This window comes from Carassius gibelio, chromosome A18 (genome assembly GCF_023724105.1).
Source record: "Carassius gibelio isolate Cgi1373 ecotype wild population from Czech Republic chromosome A18, carGib1.2-hapl.c, whole genome shotgun sequence".
Lineage (NCBI taxonomy): Eukaryota > Metazoa > Chordata > Actinopteri > Cypriniformes > Cyprinidae > Carassius > Carassius gibelio.
The window spans coordinates 13,766,521-13,787,184 of record NC_068388.1 but is presented as its reverse complement, the minus strand read 5'-3'; the positions used below and the strand labels follow the sequence as shown (position 1 = coordinate 13,787,184).

The window sequence follows — 20,664 nt, the reverse complement described above, 5'->3', positions numbered from 1 at the left end:
AAACTTGTTAAATTAGATTATACATTTGAAAATATATAGTGATAGAGATTCGAATTTGTAAGGTCAGATTTTTGTTTTTTCTAAATAGTGCAATCTATTGTTACTACAGCTTATTTATATTACATGATCTGTATACATTAATATTTATTTAAAAAAAATTATTTATAATAACTGTTAAACTAAAATTGATTTTGTGTTATAGATTAATAATAATAATAATAATAATAATAATAATAATAATAATAATAATAATAATAATAATATATAAATTATATAAATCATAATGGCTCAGTAAGTATCATTAAAGCCAGAGTTGTTTTTTGTTTTGTTTTTTAGCATTAGTGACCTTTAATTTGGAGCAAACTGGGGTAACGTTTGGATAAACTGGGGGAGGGACTTTGTGTCAGACATATGTCACTTTTCTCACATCTGATTGGCCCACCTTCAGTTTGAGATCTCTAACTCAGAACATAATCTGCCCCCGGAGCAGGTTAGCCATGAAGTGTAAGGTACTATGGCAGTGAATGCTGCTAAAAGCCAAGCCACTTACATGGTACCTAAAACCCAGGATTGGTGTGAAAATTACCTGAAATAACCTGAAATTGACCTGGCCAGCCAGCTAATCCAGCTTCATGGTACAGGCTCCAGGTTGTGTCTGTGAGTTTGTATTGATATCATCAATAATGAACTGATAATGTAATACTGATGCCATTTTTGTAACTTCACAAGTAACCCATTTGAGCAAAATAAATAAATAAATTGTAACGCTAATGAGCGGATGGTTTTCAACCATCTGTTGCATATTAATGAATCCTGACTCTCTAACAGTTTCTGCAATCAAAGACCAGAACTTGAGTAAAAAAAAACAAATACAAGGACTTTTGTTCTACAACATTTTCCAACATAACTCACCACTCGGGTGCTGCGATATCGGCAACCTCCTATGGCGGGGTGACAGTTATCACACCTACGAGGCAGTCCAGAGATACTCATGTGAGCCTCAACGGAAATACAAACACCCGCCTTTTTCACTCACGGCACGGCGACACATTCCACACATACATGCACACACAAACATACACACACAAACACACAAACACACAAACACACAAACACACACACACACACACACACACTTTTCTTTAAACTCTTTATGTAAGTTCTTACTAATATGTGTTTGATAGGTTGACTAGCCAGTTATGCGATAGTTACGATTTTTTGAGCTTTTTGGAATTAATGTTCTCAAATAGAGTCATGAGTTTGTAACCCTACCCCTGAACTGGTCATAAAACTTTATGACCCAACTGGAAACAGACAGGAAAGCCCAGCTCACTGGAACTCTTGTAAGAAGATGAAGCTGGAAGCTGGAGGAAGATGGAAGCTGATTCCAACTGCGGGCAGCATAGTAACTAAAGGCGGACTCCCCTTGTTTTGTGTGAACCCTTGGTTTTTCTAACTGACTCGATCCTAGTGATCTGAGTGCTCTGTTAGGTTTATATTCAAATATCTGCGAATATCTGCAATATATTTCAGTCCTAGGTCATTTAGTGACTTATATACGAGTAAAAGTACTTTAAAATCAATCCTAAATGTAACTGGGAGCCAGTGTACGGACCTGAGGACTGGTGTGATATGCTCAGATTTTCTGGTTCTAGTCAGAATCCTGGCAGCAGTGTTCTGGATGAGCTGCAGCTGTCTAATGGTCTTTTTTGGAAGGCCAGTGAGGAGCCCATTACAATAGTCCACCCTGCTGGTGATAAAGGCATGGACTAGTTTCTTGACTGGAAACAAAACATCTAATTCTTGTAATGTTTTTTAAAAGATAGTATGCTGATTTAACATGACTACTGAAACTAAGGTCTGTCTCCAGAATCAAACCAAGATTCCTGACTTGATTTTTAGTTGTTTGACCCCTAGAGTCAAGGTATGCATTCACTTGAGAAATTCATCTTTGTTTCCAAATGCAATGACTTCAGTTTTTTCCTGGTTTAACTGAAGAAAGTTTTGGCACATCCAACTATTAATTTCATCAATGCATTGGCAGAGAGAGTCAATGGGGCTGTAGTCATTTGGAGATAAGGCTAGGTAAATCTGGGTATCATCAGCATAGCTGTGATAGGCAATTTGGTTCTTTCTCATTATTTGACTTATACAGACTTATACATTATTTCTCATTATACAGGCTAAACAAGAGCGGTGCAAGAATTGACCCTTGTGGGACTCCGCATGTCATGGACGTCCACTTAGACTTATGCTCTCCTATACTCACATAATAGCCTCTCCCTTCTAAGTATGACCTGAACCATTTGAGTACCATCCCAGAAAGACCGACCCAGTTTTCCAGTCTCTCTAGTAGTGTGTTATGATCGACAGTGTCAAACGCAGCACTGAGATATAGCAATACCAGTGCTGATATTTTGCCAGAGTCATAATTTAAGCGAATTTAATTTATTATCTTAATGAGTGCTGTCTCTGTGCTGTGATGTGGTCGAAAACCAGATTGAAAATTGTCCAGGTATCCATTTGAGTTTAAGTATTTGTTCATCTGATTAAAAACTACCTTTTCCATAATTTTGCCTATAAAAGGAAGATTAGATATTAGTCTAAAATTGCTCAAAATATTGTTATCAAGATTGCTCTTTTTCAGGAGGGGCTTAACAACTGCAGTTTTTAGGGAGTTTGGAAACATCCTAGAAAGAGGTGAGGCGTTCACCACTTCTAAAAGATCTGCTTCTAAGCAGTTAAGCACATGTGATGCCCACTAAAAGTGTTATCACATTTGTGGTCGTTTCTGAAATTTTAAAATGAATGTTTTCGAATATTTGTTCAGAGGTAATTTACCTGGTTCCACCATCCTTTGACTAAGACATGTTATATAGAGGCGAGGAGTAATTGTGGAGTTCGCCAGCAGGGGGTAGTGTGGCATTTATTGTGCTCCACGGGGCTTTACGTCAGTTTTGTCCGCTTTGCGATTTTCCTCTTTCTGCTGAGCGAGACGAAAAACGGACGCAGAGTTCGCCTGGTCTCATTTATTTCTCCTGTTTTCAGGTTGGTGGAAAATTAAATTAATCTAATTACCTGAAGTGTAATATGTTGACATGTCACTGAATGTTTTAATGTTCGCTAATAAGGCTATGTAATGAGTATGTGGACATAATTGTATATATGGCAGTAGCCACATTTTCGCGCCTGTTAATGTCACCGGTTACTACCAAAGTCACGTCTGAAGAGTTTTATTTTTAGCTCCTTGAACATTTTTGTAAAGTTTTAATACTCTTGAAATGTATGATATTGTGTAAAATGTGAAAGGTTAATGTTAAAAACGGAGTTTGTCAGGGTTAAAAGCTGATGTTAAAACAAATGTGATTTATATTTTAAAAGTGGTTAAAAATAAGTTAAAAGTCTGTCAGCTCATGCATGTTGGGAAGAGTAAAAAAATTACTTTTGCTGGAAGCGGAAAATGCATTTAGGAACCATATGTAAATGGTAACAAACTATGTTTTATATGTAAGTGATGACATAATCTGTGTTTTATTTTGAGTTGAAAAGATACAACTTAAAGGGTAACCGTGGTTATTGTCAGTTTGATTTATTTAATCACCCAAAACTTAAAACTCAGTATTTGCTGAAAGATGAATAAAAGACATATTGTATTTCATTTTGAAGTGTTTATTTGATAGTGAACATTGTGTGTTTGTAACAGAGGAGGATTTAAAATGTGAATGTCTAATAAATCCTCTCTCCTCTTTCTGCTGAGCGAGACGAAAAACGGACGCAGAGTTTGCCTGGTCTCATTTATTTCTCCTGTTTTGAGAGAGAGCATATAAGCTGTTTATGTGGTGCCAGCCGGTACCTGTAACACACACTTTTGAAAAAAGATGTGGGAAGTCTGTCAAGACAGCAGGTTGAAGATTTTAGGTGCTGCACTATGTCTTCCAGAATTTGGCTATCAATTGTTTCAAAAATAGACATAATATCTTTTTGATATTGTGGCTGAATCTGTCTGACCTCTGCATTACTTGAGCATTTGCTAATCGCCTTCCTGATATTGATGATCTTCTCAGAAAAGAAGGAAGCAAACTCATTGCATTTGCTGTCTGAAAGCATTTCACTGGGAATCTGACTTGGGGGGTTTTTCAGTCTCTCAACAGTGGCAAAAAGAGTATGAGTGTTATTTAATTTACTGTTTATAAGGTTTGAGAATAAATTCTGTCTAGCTGTGGCTAGTTTCACATTAAAAGCATGAAGGCTGTCTTTATAGATGCTATAGTGAATTTCAAGTTTCGTCTTCCGCCACATCCGCTCGGCTTTTCTGCATTGTCTTTTCATAGTCTGAACTGCTGTTGATCTTTTCCAAACTGATTTCTGTCTGTTTATGTTCTTACTTACTATTATTGGAGCAATATCATCAATAACATTCTTAACTTTTGAGTTGAAGGAATCAAGGAGAATATCAACAGAGTCTGCAGAAATGCTTGGTGTTAAAGATATAGCCTCCATAAATTGTACACTTGTGTTCTCGTTAATGCATCTCCTTCTGACAGAGACAGATCTAGATTCTGTGATGGCAGAGATAAGAAAATACAGAAGTGATCAGATAGTGCTATGGCCTTAGTAACAATGGATAAAATGTTTAGACCCCTACTGATGATAAGATCCAGAGTGTGTCCACCTTTGTGTGTGGGTCCATGAACTTGCTGAATCAGGTCAAAAGTGTTTAGAACCGTTATGATTTATTTTTTAGTTTACTGCATTATCTATGTGAATATTAAAATCCCCTGCAATTGCAAAACAGTCAAACTCTGAGGAAATCATTGATAACATTTCTGTTACCTCTTCAACAAAGGCTGAAGAGTATTTTGGAGGGCTGTGAATAATAATAAACAAAATGCGTGGAGCATCTTTCAGCACAATCCCTAGATATTCAAAAGACAAGTACTGACCAAGTGACACTTGCTTGCATTGATAGACATCTTTAAATAGAGCAGCTACACCTCCACCTCTCCTAACAGTCCTGCAGACATTCATGTAAGTGAAGCTAGGAGGGGCTGCTATCAGTTGTTTTTGGTTCACCTTCAGCAGATAGAGGGATTGGGCCCTGTCGTTGTGGCAGTGGTCGGAGAGCTCTCATAGGAACAGGGCCCACAGGCTTTGGTGGTTGGGGGCCCGACATTTTTTTATTGTTGATATCTGAGGTGAATGAGTGAGAGATTTTACTCCCAGCATACACCAATTCCTCCATTTTTTGTGGGAAGCACAGAAGTGGAGAGGTTGGAGAGAGGGATAATGTGTCTGGTGAGATGAGCTGTGTCTCTGGTGCTTCTGGTGGCTGTGATATGTTGTCCTGGCTTCCCTGGCTGTTTTTCAGAAAGTCGTCCTTGGGTGGTGAATCTTGTAGCTGTTTTGATATATCACAGTCTGTCTGTGAGGAGCTCTGTGGGCAGGGCTCAGCTTGGATAGTGTCCATCAGCAGTGCTTGTTTTGTCTGTATGGTGTTATCAGTGTCCTTGTAGGATATGTTAACCACATGATGTCTCAGACCCGGTGTGTGTGCTGAATGGATTGACACACTCTGCTGAAGGATGATGGAGGGAGAAGTAGATATTGTCCTTAAGCACTCTAGCACCAAGTTTGTTTGGGTGGAGGCCATCCGGTTTAAACAGTTGTCTATGACCCCAGACAAGACTGAAGTTGTTGATGAAATTCACTCCTTTTATACTGCAAGATCTTTGTAGCCATGTGTTCAGTCCAAGCATCCATGAAAACATATTTGTTCCCCTTGCTGGGAGTGGTCCACTGATGAACGACTGAACTTTGAGTCTTCAAAGTGTTTCAAAGAGTTCATTGAAGTCCTTCTTAAGGAGTTCTGACTGCCAGATATCATTCTTTCCCACATGGAGGATGATTCGATTTGCAGTCTTGTGCTTCATCAGAATGTTCTTAAGTTCCATGTTCACATCAGAGACCTTTGCTTGAGGAAGGCATCATGTTGTTGTAGTCCTGCTACTAATGTTTCTGATAACAGAGTCGCCCTCTATCAGAGTCCTGGGCTCGGCTGCGCTCTGAGCTGAATGCCACTGTTTGCTCGTCCTTGAGTGCCTTTTAGTAGCGGTGTTAGCTGCTGGCTGATCCGATCCATGTTTAATCACATTTGGGGGTTCCTCACCCGCATTCATAAATGCTTGAAATCTGTTCTCAAGATGTATAGGGGGTGGTAGAATACCAGTATTTACAAGCTTTGTCATACTCGAATCTGGGGTAGAGGAAGCAATACGAGAAACTTGTGACAATCTGATATCTATCTATTTGGGTCTCACTCCCTGTTTGTGCCATCGATTAGTGTGGCGATCAGTTTCGGCTTGTTCCTCTACACTTGGTATAAACTGTTGAGATTCAGAGGGGGTCCATGACGACGGTCTGCTGAGTGCTCGGTCTGTTTTGGAAGTCCAGAAAGTAACTTTGTTTCAAGGATCACAATCCTTTGTAGAAGTTTGCAGCAGTTCATGCAACAAGTAGATCCAACAGGAGGCATTTTCTCTCTCTTCTGTTTGAATGTAGGCAGCTGTTATCCTGCTCAGGAATGTAAGCTGTTAGCAGTGGGAGACAAAGTCGTCTTTTTGTAGTATTATTCCAGTCCCAATGTTTTTAGTTTAAGCATTTGTGCCAAAAATCTGTTGTTTGAGCACTGTGCTGATCTGCTGATGTAAAAATCTTAGAAAAATCAGAGAAAAGTACAGAAATAAGAAGCAAATCGCAGAGCAGTAAGCTAGAACGTCCGAACGGTAGCAAAGCCGGAAGCTTCAGCAGAGTAGGCTTATGGAAGAGAGGGGTTTACAGACCTTAAGCTCATAACTAATCGTTTTAAAATCATCAAAAAAAAATTATAATATTTAATGGATATTCTGATTAAATGACAATGTTTTCTGACCATGTATGCATTCAAACCTGTTGTAGGGGACTCCAACACAATATTAGAACACTCACACACTCTTTAAATACAATTATATAAAGTTTCTAATACATTTTTTATTTCTGATTCAATTAAATTTGATTTATTACATTTAAATTTGTTGAAATTAATTATGGAGCAACCTTGCTGAAAACCAAAGAAATCAGTTTGTGGAAATGCAATCTATATAAAAAACGATTAGCAACACCTATATGGAAGTTTGTATTTGTCATTATGCACCAGCCAAGATGGTAATTAGACTTCATCACATCATCACACTTGCTGTCTACTGTCTGTTGGCTGCAACACAATGCATGACATATTATTTATCTCTGCTAGAATTGCTCATCCACCGTCGCTTTATTGCTGTTCTCAAAGTGTTTATTTCTCTAAAGACAATAGGCTATGATTACACCCTACGATACTTAATAGAAAATTAATTAATTTAGACAAACTAGTATCCAATCAGATCATTAAAACTGAACAAGCAAGTATACAATTGTGCATAATTGTCAGGGAGTCTTTGTCATCAGTCACCAGCTCTGAACCCCATGTCCCAGAATCCTTACCCCTGTTTTCAGTCACAATCACCACTCACATTAGATCACACATCAGGCCACCTTCAAGAACATGTTTCTCATGTCTCCGGGCATACACTGTGCGATTTTCATCCGATTTTGAGCCGAATTCTGACTTGTGCGACTCTTTTTCCGGTTGCGTCGTTTGTCGTGCAGTGTTCATGCACTGTACAAGGGGAAACGAGAGGTAAGTAGGTGGCCATAATTTAATGTCTCATCTGTGTATAAACCATATACAGTAGTGCATAAATTACCTGAAAGCCATACTCAAGTAAAAGTACAGATATCTTACAAGAAAATTACATTAGTAGAAGTTGAAGTCAACGTTTTGGAATATTACTTGAGTAAAAGTCTTAAAGTGTTTGATATTTATTGCACTTAAATATGAAAAGTATTTTTAAAATCTTAAACGTACGTAAGTATTGAAAGTAAAAGTACAAGTAAATGCAAAATGAAAAATAAACAAATAAATATAAATAAAAACCGTTCATACACAGCTTGAGTAGCAAGATTGTGTTCAGTTTTAACTTTTTCTTCCATTTTGTAGTTTTGGGTAAGAATAAGAAGCACTTCATCTGCTACTTAGTGTCTTTCATTACAAAATAAAACATTTCTGGAATCTGTCTCTGAAATTGCATTTAGGTGTGAGACTTTTAAGATTTTGACTCAAGTCTGCTTTATTGTCAATTCTTCCACATGTACAGTACATACAGAGAATCGAAATTGCGTTACTCTCAGACCCCCGGTGCATACAGATAACAGTAGAGCCTAACAATCTAGATCAAATATAAAATAAGATACAATTGTACAATAAGGGAATGTAAAAAAAAACATATAATAAAAAAAAAAGTTAAATAAAGCAGTGCAAGGCACATGGCAAATAGAGTGCAAACCAGTGAAGTGAATAAACAGTGCAGATTAAAAAAAAAAAAAAAAAGCTTATTCAGTATTATCAAAGTGATAAAGGGCTCAAGAGCAGTTATTTTATTTAAACTGACTGATGAGGTCATAAAGTACAGCATAAAAATACCATAATATGTTTGCAGATATTTAAGAAACATGCTAATTTAACATACTTGTTTATCTGAAAAACAATGCTACAGTCAGTTCGTGAAACCCTTCCACTGCCAGTTTACCCAATTATATTGTGGCACCCCTGCCAGTTACCAGTGTAAAACACAGCATATTTTATTTCAATCATCGTCAAGTGTGTTCTTTCCTGTTTGTGTAATCAATCTGGCAATCTGCTCATGCAAAAAGTCTGGGGGGGGGGGGGGGGGATCTGGGTAAAAAAAAAACCTTTACAATACTTTGAAATATAACTGGGTAAACTGGCAGTGGAAGGGTTTCACGAACTGACTGTAGCATTGTTTTTCAGATATTCAAGTGTGTCAACAGTCTTTTTCTCGTCCTTTGGTTATTGGTAAACTGGGTGGCTAGCTGACCTGACTCTGGAACGGCTGGTGGAGGGGTTCCAGATTGGAGGCTCTCCAGACACTGGATGACTGTCTCCTTCCAGTCTGGGTTGGTGGTGTCTGGGAGCTGGTGTTCTCCATTTGGGGCATGGAGAAACAAAGGGAACAAAAAAAAAACAAAAAAACAAAACAAAACAGAACACTTTTCAAAAAATGTAAAACAAACACGGGGGATGCCGCTTAATTTCGGTTTTGGGTCTAGAATTCCTTAACAGTCTGCCTACTACTGTGGTGGAGACAAAGAAGCACAGAGATGAAGAAGATTAACATGAAACAGACTTTTATTTGACAAAAACTCACACGTCAGACACAAGTTGACATTCAAATCCAAAGACAGACTGCACAGACGCAATCTTAAATACACATGGATACTAGGATGATAACTAGACACACCTGGAGCACATTGGAAACAATTAGGACAGGAATGTTTGACACCTGAATGACAAATGTGAACCTACTAACTGTTATTGCCTTGTTTCACCCCCAATTATCTAGGAAATAAATTCTGCCACCTGAAATGAGAAATATTGGACCATCTGCTGCCTCTGTCCCACTCTTGCTTCCACTCATCCACCATGTATTTACACATCAGTATCTATGTCTTCTTTAATTGTGAGGCACTCATTTTGAGTGGAGAACAGAGTTTAGAACTCAATACTGCACTTTAGAGTGGGCAGATAAAAATCTAATTGAGTTTATAGCTGACAGGAGGGTGCCATGCACAGAAGGGCCCCCTGTAGTTTGGTATCTGGACTTCTCACCACCATCTTATTTTACAATGAACTTACATATTTGGCCTCCAGAGCCAATAACAACACCTAGAACATGACAAAAGAGTGCTACAACACACATGAAGAGTGTCACTACTGTCAAAGTGCTAGGTAATGTCACTGTTCACTTAGTAAGAGTCATAGAGGTGGCCTCGTCAGTTCAGTACAGATTTGATTGTTGTGCTGAATAGTGTGGGAAAGCATGCCAAATAGACAATGTGGGAGCTTTTTCAGATGAGAAGAGAATGTGTACAATCAGAAGTCTGTGTCAAGGCTTCGTTTTGAGCATAACTGTTGAGTTACAGTAGCTCTTCTGATAGTGTCTTGTTAAAGTTTTATTCCAGCTGACCTGGAGATCTGAACGGAGTTGGGATGTGAGACCATTTGACATTGCTGCGACTGGGATATAATCTTTGATGAAGGTTTGCAGGAAGTGTGGGGCAGGCCATTGTCAGAAAAGTAGGTTGGAAAAGCATCTTAAATTTAGGTGTCATGGCAGCCAATGTGGCGTGATCTATCTATCTATCCACAGTATCTGCCTCTTCATCCTCCATCCTACTGCACCTACTACTTATCATAAAATGTAGGGATGCTAAAACTTATTATTCAAATTAGTGCTATATTCATTGCCATTTCAGATGCTTGATGACAGCCGCTGTGATGGGAGAACAAAGGTTCCCAGAGAGTCTGAATTTCTGATGCTGGTTTGTTGCTCTGCAATGCTCTGTATGCTGGATGGAGGGGAGAAAATGACAGAGCACCAGACGGGACACCACATTGATTAATTATCACATTCTCTAGGAGGTTCTGATTGCTGTGGCTCTTAATTATGTGAGCGAATTAGCTATTGATCAACACAAGTGAGTCAGCAGGGCAGCAAAATAACTGCTAGTGGTATCTGTGCTTCTCCCGCAGGGGAGCATTGAGATCTCTCTGAGACTGTGCTTCACTCTCCATGAAATCACTTTATGCCATGCGGCTTTAAAGGGGGGGTGAAATGCTATTTTCATATTTTTCTAATATGAGTTTTTTACACTGGTAAAGAGTTGGATTCCCATGCTAAACATGGACAAAGTTTCAAAAATTAAGTTGTACGTTTGAAGGAGTATTTTTGTTCCCAAAATACTCCTTCCGGTTTGTCACAAGTTTCGGAAAGTTTTTTTCGAGTATGGCTCTGTGTGACGTTAGATGGAGCGGAATTTCCTTATATGGGTCCTAAGGCACTTCTGCCGAAAGAGCGCGCGCTCCAGTGGATGGAGTTTATTTTTACAGAGCATCAACTGAGTTGTGAAAGTGTTTTTGTTTGTTCCCTGCATTTCGAAGATGCTTGTTCACAAGGCCCAGTTTGACGACGGATTTGCGTATCGTTTATTTCTTAAGGATGATGCAATCCCAAGGAAAAAGGGTCACGATCGTGTGTTGGAACTGCAGGCGGTGAGTAAAACTGCTTCAAATATCTCTGCCTCCTTGTTAGTGCGTCCGCCTCCCATCGGAGACCCGGGTTCGAGCCCCGCTCGGAGCGAGTCGTTGCTGCTGCTGCTTTCGTTCAGTTTCAGCCTCTGGATCTGATTCTGGATCATAAATAAACGGCTGAATCTGACTGTAAGCCATGGTTTGTTTTGGATGATGGGTTTTCCCTCACGGTAATGTCACAGCTTCCACATCCTCTCAACGCAAAAGCCTATTCGCGCTCGTGATTCTTTAGCTCCGCCCACATGCCACGCCTCCAGCCGGTCATGTTTTTCCGGGAAAAATCGGTACAGACTATCTTTCTCTTATGAATATAATAAAACTAAAGACTTTTTGGATTCATGAAGGATGCAGTACTACTCTATATGTACTCAAGATTAACAGGATATTGAGTGAAAACGAGCATTTCACCCCCCCTTTAATGATAATGACAGCAACTTAGTATACTGGATAGTTTTAGTCTTACTCAAAATGGTAAAAAAAAAAAAACCTTGTGAAATCTTCTTGCCATTTATTATTATTATTAGTTTTTTTCTGAGATTATACCTAAATAACATTGTTATTTCAACCACTTAAATCACTGTGAGACATGATGAAATTAATAGAAATTTTGGCTTCAAGCTTAAAGGCAGTGTGTATTCGTAGGTTTTTTTTGTGTGTGTGTAAAGTCTAGCTTTTCATACGTCTATAGAGACAAGAAAGCATAAAATAACATCTACAAAAACATCGACAAATACAATTATAAGATAATTTCTTCACTGGTGTCCCCTTTAAAAAAATGGCGTGCCACCCCAAGTGATAGTACTGTACCATGCATGTGTCTTTAAAGCACTGCAGTTCACTTAAGTCAACAAGAAGCCCATAAATAATAGAAATTTAGCTTTAAGGTAAAAACAGGGTGAATGGTTTCTGTCACATCTGCTGTCCCAGTTGCACCGTGAGATGTCCCACTACTGCCATAATACTAATGCTTCATTCCTCTCATTATGGTTTATATAATTTCCCTCCATCATCTTGCCATTCTAAGTCATCACTCCTGACAGCAACACGCTTGAGTGTACTTCTGCATGAATGCAACTTAGCTCATACTGTAGTACTTGCTCTGACTGACTGCCTACTTTGAACAATGTCATTTACAACTTGAGGCACTGAGGAGATGTTTGTAAGTATATAAAAAAAATGGAGGATTACAACACTGACTGTGAGGACAGACTCTATGCCCTTGGCCACTCAGGAGGAAAAAGCAATCAAGTTCATTGCTCGCCAGCAGATGGGCTCAAGCCTTTATCTTGTTTATCCTTATAGTTTATATATCCTTATAGTTTCCTACTCACATCTCCCTTGGTGACAGCAAACCTTACTATCCTACTTGAGAACCAGCTGAGATTCTCAAGTTTTGCAGTGGAGAAAATGTCTATGTACATCACTCAAGTTTATAAAGCTTAAGCTAAGATTCTGGTAATGAACCTGCTTTTGCTTTTAAAGGCTGTCTTGTTGTATTCAAATGAGACACTCCAAAATCTTGTTGAATGTTTTGACAAAGCGTGTAGGGTCCTGATTCACTGCACTTCATTTCTCAGCTCTCTTTGGAGTGTGAAGAGTATCTGTTGGTATTAAAGTGGTTCTTTTTGTTGTACTTGGTAGTTGATACTGCTAGCTAGTTTTAACCACTGCATCCTGCGTAAATACCCAATCAAATGGCTAAACAAAAACTATTTTCTTGGGCCATTTTGGTACTTTTTTTCTAGAAAGATTGTACATTTTGAATCTGCCAAAATGGTGTATTTATTGATCACATTTTATGAAAAATATGCTTCATATATTTTATATAGCTATTTCACGATGCCTATAATGACCCATAATACATAAACAACATATGTATATATATTTTTAAATAAATAATAATTATATATATATAATTTTGTCTATTTTTCTGACTACAATTTCATATTTCAGGTCTTACACAGCTAATAAATGTACTAAAAAGCTACAAAAAATTAATTTTTATTATACAAATAAATCAGTTTGCACCCACATCCAAGCATTGTGCGAGAGTGTACAGAAAACAGGTTGGTGGTCTAACTAGAGGCAGGATGTAAGACGTCCATCTCAATTGATTTCCTGATACAGTGTCATGGTCCTTTCACCTGAATATTGACAGGCTGATGGCAGGATAATGACCTCAAGCATGTCAGTTAGCCAGATGCTTTCTAAGAGCTCTTGTTGTGGCGACATGTCGACTATCATCATCCTATTCATTATTTACAAGGATTAGCCCTAATATAAACCCCTCCCTGCAATACCAAATAATTTTCTTCATCATATGTAGATGGAAAAACAATTGCTGAACTAGATGGAATTGCTTTTTTGGTTTGGAAAAAGGATTTTTTTTTTTTTTTTTTAAACCTGGGAAACCAGATCATCACTTACTTAAGGGTGAGCTGTCATACAAGATCAATCTCCTCTTCGAGGAGAGCTGACATGTTCGCAGTGAGCTCAGAGAGCAGCTTTGCATTTTTATTCAATATCATTTGCTGCTGGATATTCCAATCATGCAGGCCGCTGTGTTTTGCTGTATTGGAATGCAGCGTGAAACCCTCCCTAATCTACAGTGGGATTAAGTGCTCTCTTTGCATAGCTAAACAGCAACATCCTTTGAAATTGACACTCGTTAAAGACTGCTGGCTTGAAAAATCAATAGCAACATCAAAGACGACAGTTATCCATTCAGCAATTTGAGATACAAAGTTCAACACTGCATTCCTCACGTCTTCTCAAAGGGTTTGAACTGCAAGTAGCTATTGACAAGGGTTCCTATGAGCTGCCACAACATGCTTTTCTACATCCCCTCAGATGCTTTAGGATGAATCATCAGCAAGTCTTTGTAGATTGTATTCTGATGCGGTATTAAAGATTATTATTGGAGGGCCAATGTCCAGTTAAATTAGGATTACTAGAAACTTCAAGGTAAGTGTGTTATGGCAGGTTGGAGCTACTCTGCAGTTCACTGAACCTCCAGGTGCAGGATTGGCCACCACGTGTATACATCATTTTTAGATTGTTAAATATGTGTTTATCCTGTTTACAGATTTGGTTTTCATCTGGTTGGCCTATGGATGGGAGTTCAGAAACAGTGATATAAAATAATTCCCTTTGGAGTGGACTTTGTGCTTTGTAACTTTTGCAGATCTTATATATATATATATATATATATATATATATATATATATATATATATATATATATATATATATATATATATATATATATATATTTGACGAGTTTGTTCTCTTGATCATATGGGACTCTCATGAGTACTGCTTTATTTGCTAGTTGTCCTAGGGATTTTCAAAAGTTAAAGTAAATAACATTCCCATCTTGGATGGAAATATCTGCTTCATTATCCCTCTGTTCCTTTTCTTGTGAGACAATGATGCAAACTGCTTCTTTTTCTGTACTGCCCCTGTTCTGCTCCTTTAGAAAAAGCACGTTTACAGCTTGCGTTCATACAGACAAAAGAGGTTTTATTTCTTGCTTTCCAACTGAGTCAAATGATTGCCTGGTGAAATAGCAATGCGGTGCTATACTTACACAGGCTGCTGAATCACCCCCGTGATTTAACGATTCTCCTTGTCTTCTAAAGAAAAAGAGCAAGAGGCACTTTATCTCCATGCCCAGGTGCCACGCAATATGCCAGTCATCTTTATGAGCAGGTAAAGCTTTATCCTTCACATTCCCATTAACAATCTTTGTATTTCTGTATTTTCTTTGTATTCCTGTAACAATATCTCCGATATATCTGGAATAACACTCTTTAAACTACTTGATTAAAGCTTAACCCTTTTTCTTAAAATAATGAGAGGAAAATGGACAATAAATGCACATCTTGCAGCACGGTCGCCACCTTCTTGTGTAGGGAAACTGTCAAAGTAGAAAATAACAGAATTTTACAAGTAGCACCTTCCCTATTTAAACGGAGCAGTGTGATACAGAGTGCTAAGGATAATCTCAGGTTTGACGTCATTTTAATATGCTTATTATGGTTTGAGTAGAAGTTTATGGGCTGCGGCTTTGGCTGAACATGATTAGGCTGTTGAATTACTACAAAGTTTGTCTTTTTGCTAAATACTAACCCTCCCAAAAATAGTTTGTTCAGGAAACTTTATTAAATTAAAGTAAACTTTTCCACATAATTAGTACAGGTCCATTCAACAAGACAAGTTCAATTAAACAAATATTGTTTTGTTGACCCAGCTTAACTTTATTTTTTTAAATTTTGTTGAAAACTCGTCTTGTTGTGTGGACCTGAAGTAATTGCGTGAAAACCTTTTCCTTAATTTTATGGTTTGCTAAACAAAATAATTTTTTTGAGTGTTCCTTTAATGTCAACTTAGAAAAGCATTCATTAATAAGTTTGGCACTTGCATTTTTTACAGTAAGCTGAATGAGTCAGAGGATGTAACAAGTAACAGTTCTGCCAAAACTGGACTGTTTTTCATCACAGGTCCCTTTCTTTGCACTCTTACAAGACAATGTCCTCTTTAATACGGTGTCTACAATGATTAATGGGATACTCAAGTGAATATTATCTCTCAGGAGTACTAGTGACATTCTGATTTTACTTTCAAGCATGGAAACCACTGTGGATACTCATAATTGGCATCATTACTGTTGACACAAGCACAAAATAATAATGCTTAAATTGCTGGCGAAGAAGGGAGAAATGAAACCGGAGAGTCAGCTGTTTTCATTATCTTCCCAAGTAATCGTGTGAGTCTGCAAATGCAGGTATCTTTCTAGACGGAAATGCAATGATTGCGATTACAGAATAACAACATTTGCTTGTACATAATGCACAGTGGATGAGTGTAGACCAACAAAAAACATACATTGTGAATATATGAAACATTACAAAGTTTATTTTTTCTTTTTTTCTTTTTTGTCATCCATATTCCTAAGTGAGCCATATGGGCATTGCATTTCAGCTGTTTTCTGTCTCTTAATGCTGTGGCAATGTATGCAGCTGGATAAACGGCAGCACTAATGAAGGGGAGCTCTAAACCATGAAGCAAAGACTCAGATGGATCCCTTCTCACTTGTTGGCACATGTTGCTATGGTAGCTGATATGTCAGGAGAGAACAGTAAATGCATATGCTAATGTGTTGGAGTTGTGGGTTTTATCATGGCTGGTTAATGAAACCAGACAGGTTAAGAGAATTTCATGGTTGGATGGATGAATGGATGGATGGACGGATGGATGGAAGAGATGGAATTATTAAAAAAGTCAAAATTGTGGCTCTCATCCTGGAGTTGCAGCCTGAGCGATGACGGGCGGATGTTAAATTGACACTTGAGGCTCATTCATGTTTAACTACACGGCAATGCCTTGTGGTATTTCACAAAATGTCAAACAATTGTTGCAGGACTGGTACAGTATGATTTATGATTGTTATCATGTGTAAAAGCTCACTGGTCTGTTTGCTTGGCAGTGGTCTAATATTTCTTTAGGTTATGGCATGCCATGGCATGGAATGTCAAAACACATAACGTCAGCAGCAACTCACTAACTCACTGAACTCAGTGAGCTGCCTTAGTGTTTCTTCCCTGCACAGGCAGCTGCCTGCTGAAGCAACATCCTAATCATCGTGAAACTTCACAAGTGACTGATTTGAAACACCCTGTGTAGGGAGTAACTCTGCATGCCAAAGGAGACACAACTCTTAGCTGATCACCAGAGTTATTGGCACAATACTTTATAAATAGGGGTGTAAATAACAATTATAAGAGTAACAGTTGTATTAAAGTTTTTACCTAATAAGTGTGATGCATGAAAGTGGGTCAGTATCTAATAAGATTTTTTGACAGTTCATAATTATTTTCAAAAACTCTGCTGAAGACATCAAAGTAACTGTACAGCTTGCACAAATTTGAATATTGGCAAAATACTACATCAGGCTTTATATTTTTTAATTATTTATTTTGGCCAAAACAAAAAAAAGTATGTTTATTACTAATCCAGTTAATATAAATATCTTGCCAGCAAACTAACAAAAACTAATGTTAAGACAATTGAATATGGGTTAAACAAAATTGCATATTGTGTAATTAAAAACATAAATGATACCCTGAGGTTTTTTATTATTATTATTATTATTTTTTTTTTTATTACCATATCTAATAAAAATTTGGAAAAATAATCATTTTTTTAAACACACTGAAGGGGCGTTGAAAATTATTTAAGAGATTTTTTAAAGTTGAGATGTAACGGAAGTAGCAAGAGATCTTTCCTTATATAATGTAACATATCCAAATGAGGGGGGGGGGGGGGATAGGATGGGGACTTGGTTATATTCACTTCTTGTTGATTGGATGGAGGCACGTCTGAATACAAGCTTGCAGCCAATTGTAAGAAATGTGTTGCTGGTTTATGAGGACAAAATTATTTGAAAAAAAGATGTCAAATTAAATCAGAAATTTCCCCAGATCAAGTTATGACATTTCGATAAAAAATTTGAAGGTCAAACTTTTATTTTATTTTACTTTTGTGTTATTATTATTATTATTATTATTATTATTATTATTATATATATTTTTATGAAATGTATGATTAGATGAATGGGTAACAATTAGATCAATAACACAGGCTTTTAGAAAATAGATGCATTTCTATTTCATTTGCACTTCACTGCTACTGGTTTCACTGACTCTATGGTTTGTTGTTTGCTCAAAGTTTAATGGATTTCCCTCTAAATGTGATCCCATGCAAAGCATGCTGGGATTAACACATCTACTCTTCAGTTAGTTGTGTCAAACAAAAATTATTCAAGTAGTCTCATCACAAAATGATTAAATTAACCATCACCTGCTTACATCACTACTTCACCTATATCCTGTGAATGAAGACTTTGTGATTTACATTACCTCAGTTGTCCTCCTCTTCTGTTCTTGTGACTCACATGTTAAGGCCTATTTGATCTCAAAATCTCTACTTGCAAGTTTGACTTAAAAAAAAAAAAAACATTATAACATCTTTCACTGTGCAGACGCATGACAGGAAATTATTAGATGAGATTTTATTGTGGTTATTTATAGTCTGACACCATGTGGCAAAATGGACTTTATTGGCACTCAATGAGCAATGGAGAAACAATAATGTCAGTTTTCAGGGGTGAAAGTTTAAGGCTGACCCATTTTTGCATTCATACTTCTTTTCTGTGTATGTCTCTACATAATAAATGCTTTAAATATGCTTTTTTTTTCAATCAAAGACGGTCAGAGTCATTTAATGAACAAATTGATCAGCTGTCTCTGTGAAGTAAAATCCTTGTAGAACCCTAGTAATAAACACAATGCCCCTCAGATATAAGGAAAAACTTGAAAAGCAATATATGAAAGATGTCAGAGCAACAGGTTCTAAGAGTTTAAGGCATGTTTCTGCTGCTGGCATCAACAAAGGATTATAACATTACTTTTCTTACTAGAAATTGCTTATTGTAGGCAATTGGATTTAATAGGCTTTAAAAGTACAGATGCTGGAAGCTCTCTTCATATGTTTAAGGATGTGACAGTTTTATAACTGACACGTTGTTCCAGATTGTCATTTGGCTTGGAAGGGGCTGAAATGGTGGAATCAACTAGAAAATAAAATTTAAGCGGTGATTTTTTCATTCAAGCATGAATTCATCAAATTAATTTAAATATACAGTTTTTAATAATTTTGTACTATCCATCTGGCAGCACTGCTCTAAATTTAGTGGTGCTAAATAAAGCATCATTTTAATAAGCAAGGCATGACAGTTTGTGTCCATGAAATGAAATGGAGAGTGCAGGACACTTATCTTAGCCAACATCCAGCTTTTCTCCCACATGCTCTGAGAACACAATTAAACACAATTAGACACAAACAACTCACCTTACTAACAAATTTCAGGGCTGTCATATTAAAGGGATATGAATGAATGAAAAAATGAAAGTTAGCCCATGATTTATTCACCCTCAGGGCATCCTAGGCATAGCTGACAATCCTGACAATTTTTATTAGATTAGATTAGAATAGCTTAGATGAGATTCAACTTTATTGTCATTACACATGTAAGGTACAAGGTAAGGAAATGCAGTTAGCATCTATCCAGAAGTGCAATAAGCAGTAAGTACAGGATATACAGTCTACAGTCTACAATATGTTACAAATATACAATAAATACACAGATAAGGCTATGGTTATGGTTTCTCATTTAGATTCATGAAAGGAAATAATATAAATGACATCGCTAATTTCATAGAATAGCATAGATCTAATAATACTGGGGCACATTGTGACACAGTGTTACAACATTGCCCGCTGTGCAACTGGAATTTAAAACTGGTTAGTGTCTTCTGCAAATTAGTGAAGCGTTAAGTAACTTCTAACAGTCTGGAGAATAAAATAATATCAGATTTGTCTGATTTTAAATAAACACTAAAACTGGGATGAAAAAGGCAGAAATGTAGTTCCCCATCGAGGGAGAGACGATGCGTCGATAACGCTTTGGGAACGCATTCTGCGTGAGTGCGTCTGAAGCATCCATGTCAACTAGTCCAATGGCGAGAGTGAGCGTCAGGAGTGACGTCACGACCAGGAATTGATAAAAACCCCAACCGGAGCAACCGGTGTTAGCTTTCTGTGCCTCAGCAAGCGATCTGTGTCAAACCTGTCTGTCATATTTACTGTTGTCTTGTGCAAAGTTTATATACTATGGCTAAGCAACTATTCAAACCGTGTGCTTCTCCCTGCCCGCGTTATTTAACGGGTGGGGATACACACGAGCTTTGTGTAGTTTGTTTGGGAGTGGAGCATGCGTTATCAGCCTTCGAGGAGACTGATTGCCCGCATTGTGAGAAGCTTTCGCTTCGCATGCTCCGCTCCCGCTTGTCACTCTTTGATGAGAAGAGCGGCGAGCCTCGCGCTCCTCAGGGTGCAGGACCCGCTTCTGCCGAGGCAGAACGGAGAGTGCATTCCTGGGGTTCGCAAATGGATCTCTCAGCGGGGTTGGAGACAGGTCCGAGGGCTCTTTCTCCTCCCTTACCTGGGAGATCCATAGCTCAAACTCCGGTGTCGGAAGCCCGCCCCGCGGCTTCTTCCGCCCGGGGGGAGAGCCCATTGCTTCGTTGCTCTAGCTCCGAGGAGTTAGATGTAACGGGCAGTGAAGGTGACACAATCAGGGGGGAAGAGGATTCGCCATCTCTTTCCCCAGCATATGAGGAGTTGGTTGATGTATTAACACGAGCTGTAGATAAATTACATATATCTTGGCCATCTGATAAACAGAGCGCTCGACCTAAAAGCAAATTAGACGAGCGTTTTCTGTCTTCTAAAACATCGCCTACATCACGGGGTCTCCCTTTTTTCCCTGATCTTCACAGTGAGCTGTCTAGATCGTGG

At 38.0% G+C, this 20,664-nt stretch overlaps 1 long non-coding RNA gene across 1 annotated transcript in view; it reads left to right on the top strand.

Annotated features, from left to right (window-relative positions):
• The first annotated feature begins 2,831 nt into the window (after positions 1-2,831).
• Positions 2,832-20,664, top strand: part of LOC127933889 (uncharacterized) — a 40,903-nt gene continuing 23,070 nt past the window's right edge. Inside the window, exon 1 of the long non-coding RNA XR_008147595.1 lies at positions 2,832-3,048. This is a non-coding gene — a long non-coding RNA (uncharacterized LOC127933889). The remainder of the gene's footprint in view (positions 3,049-20,664) is intronic.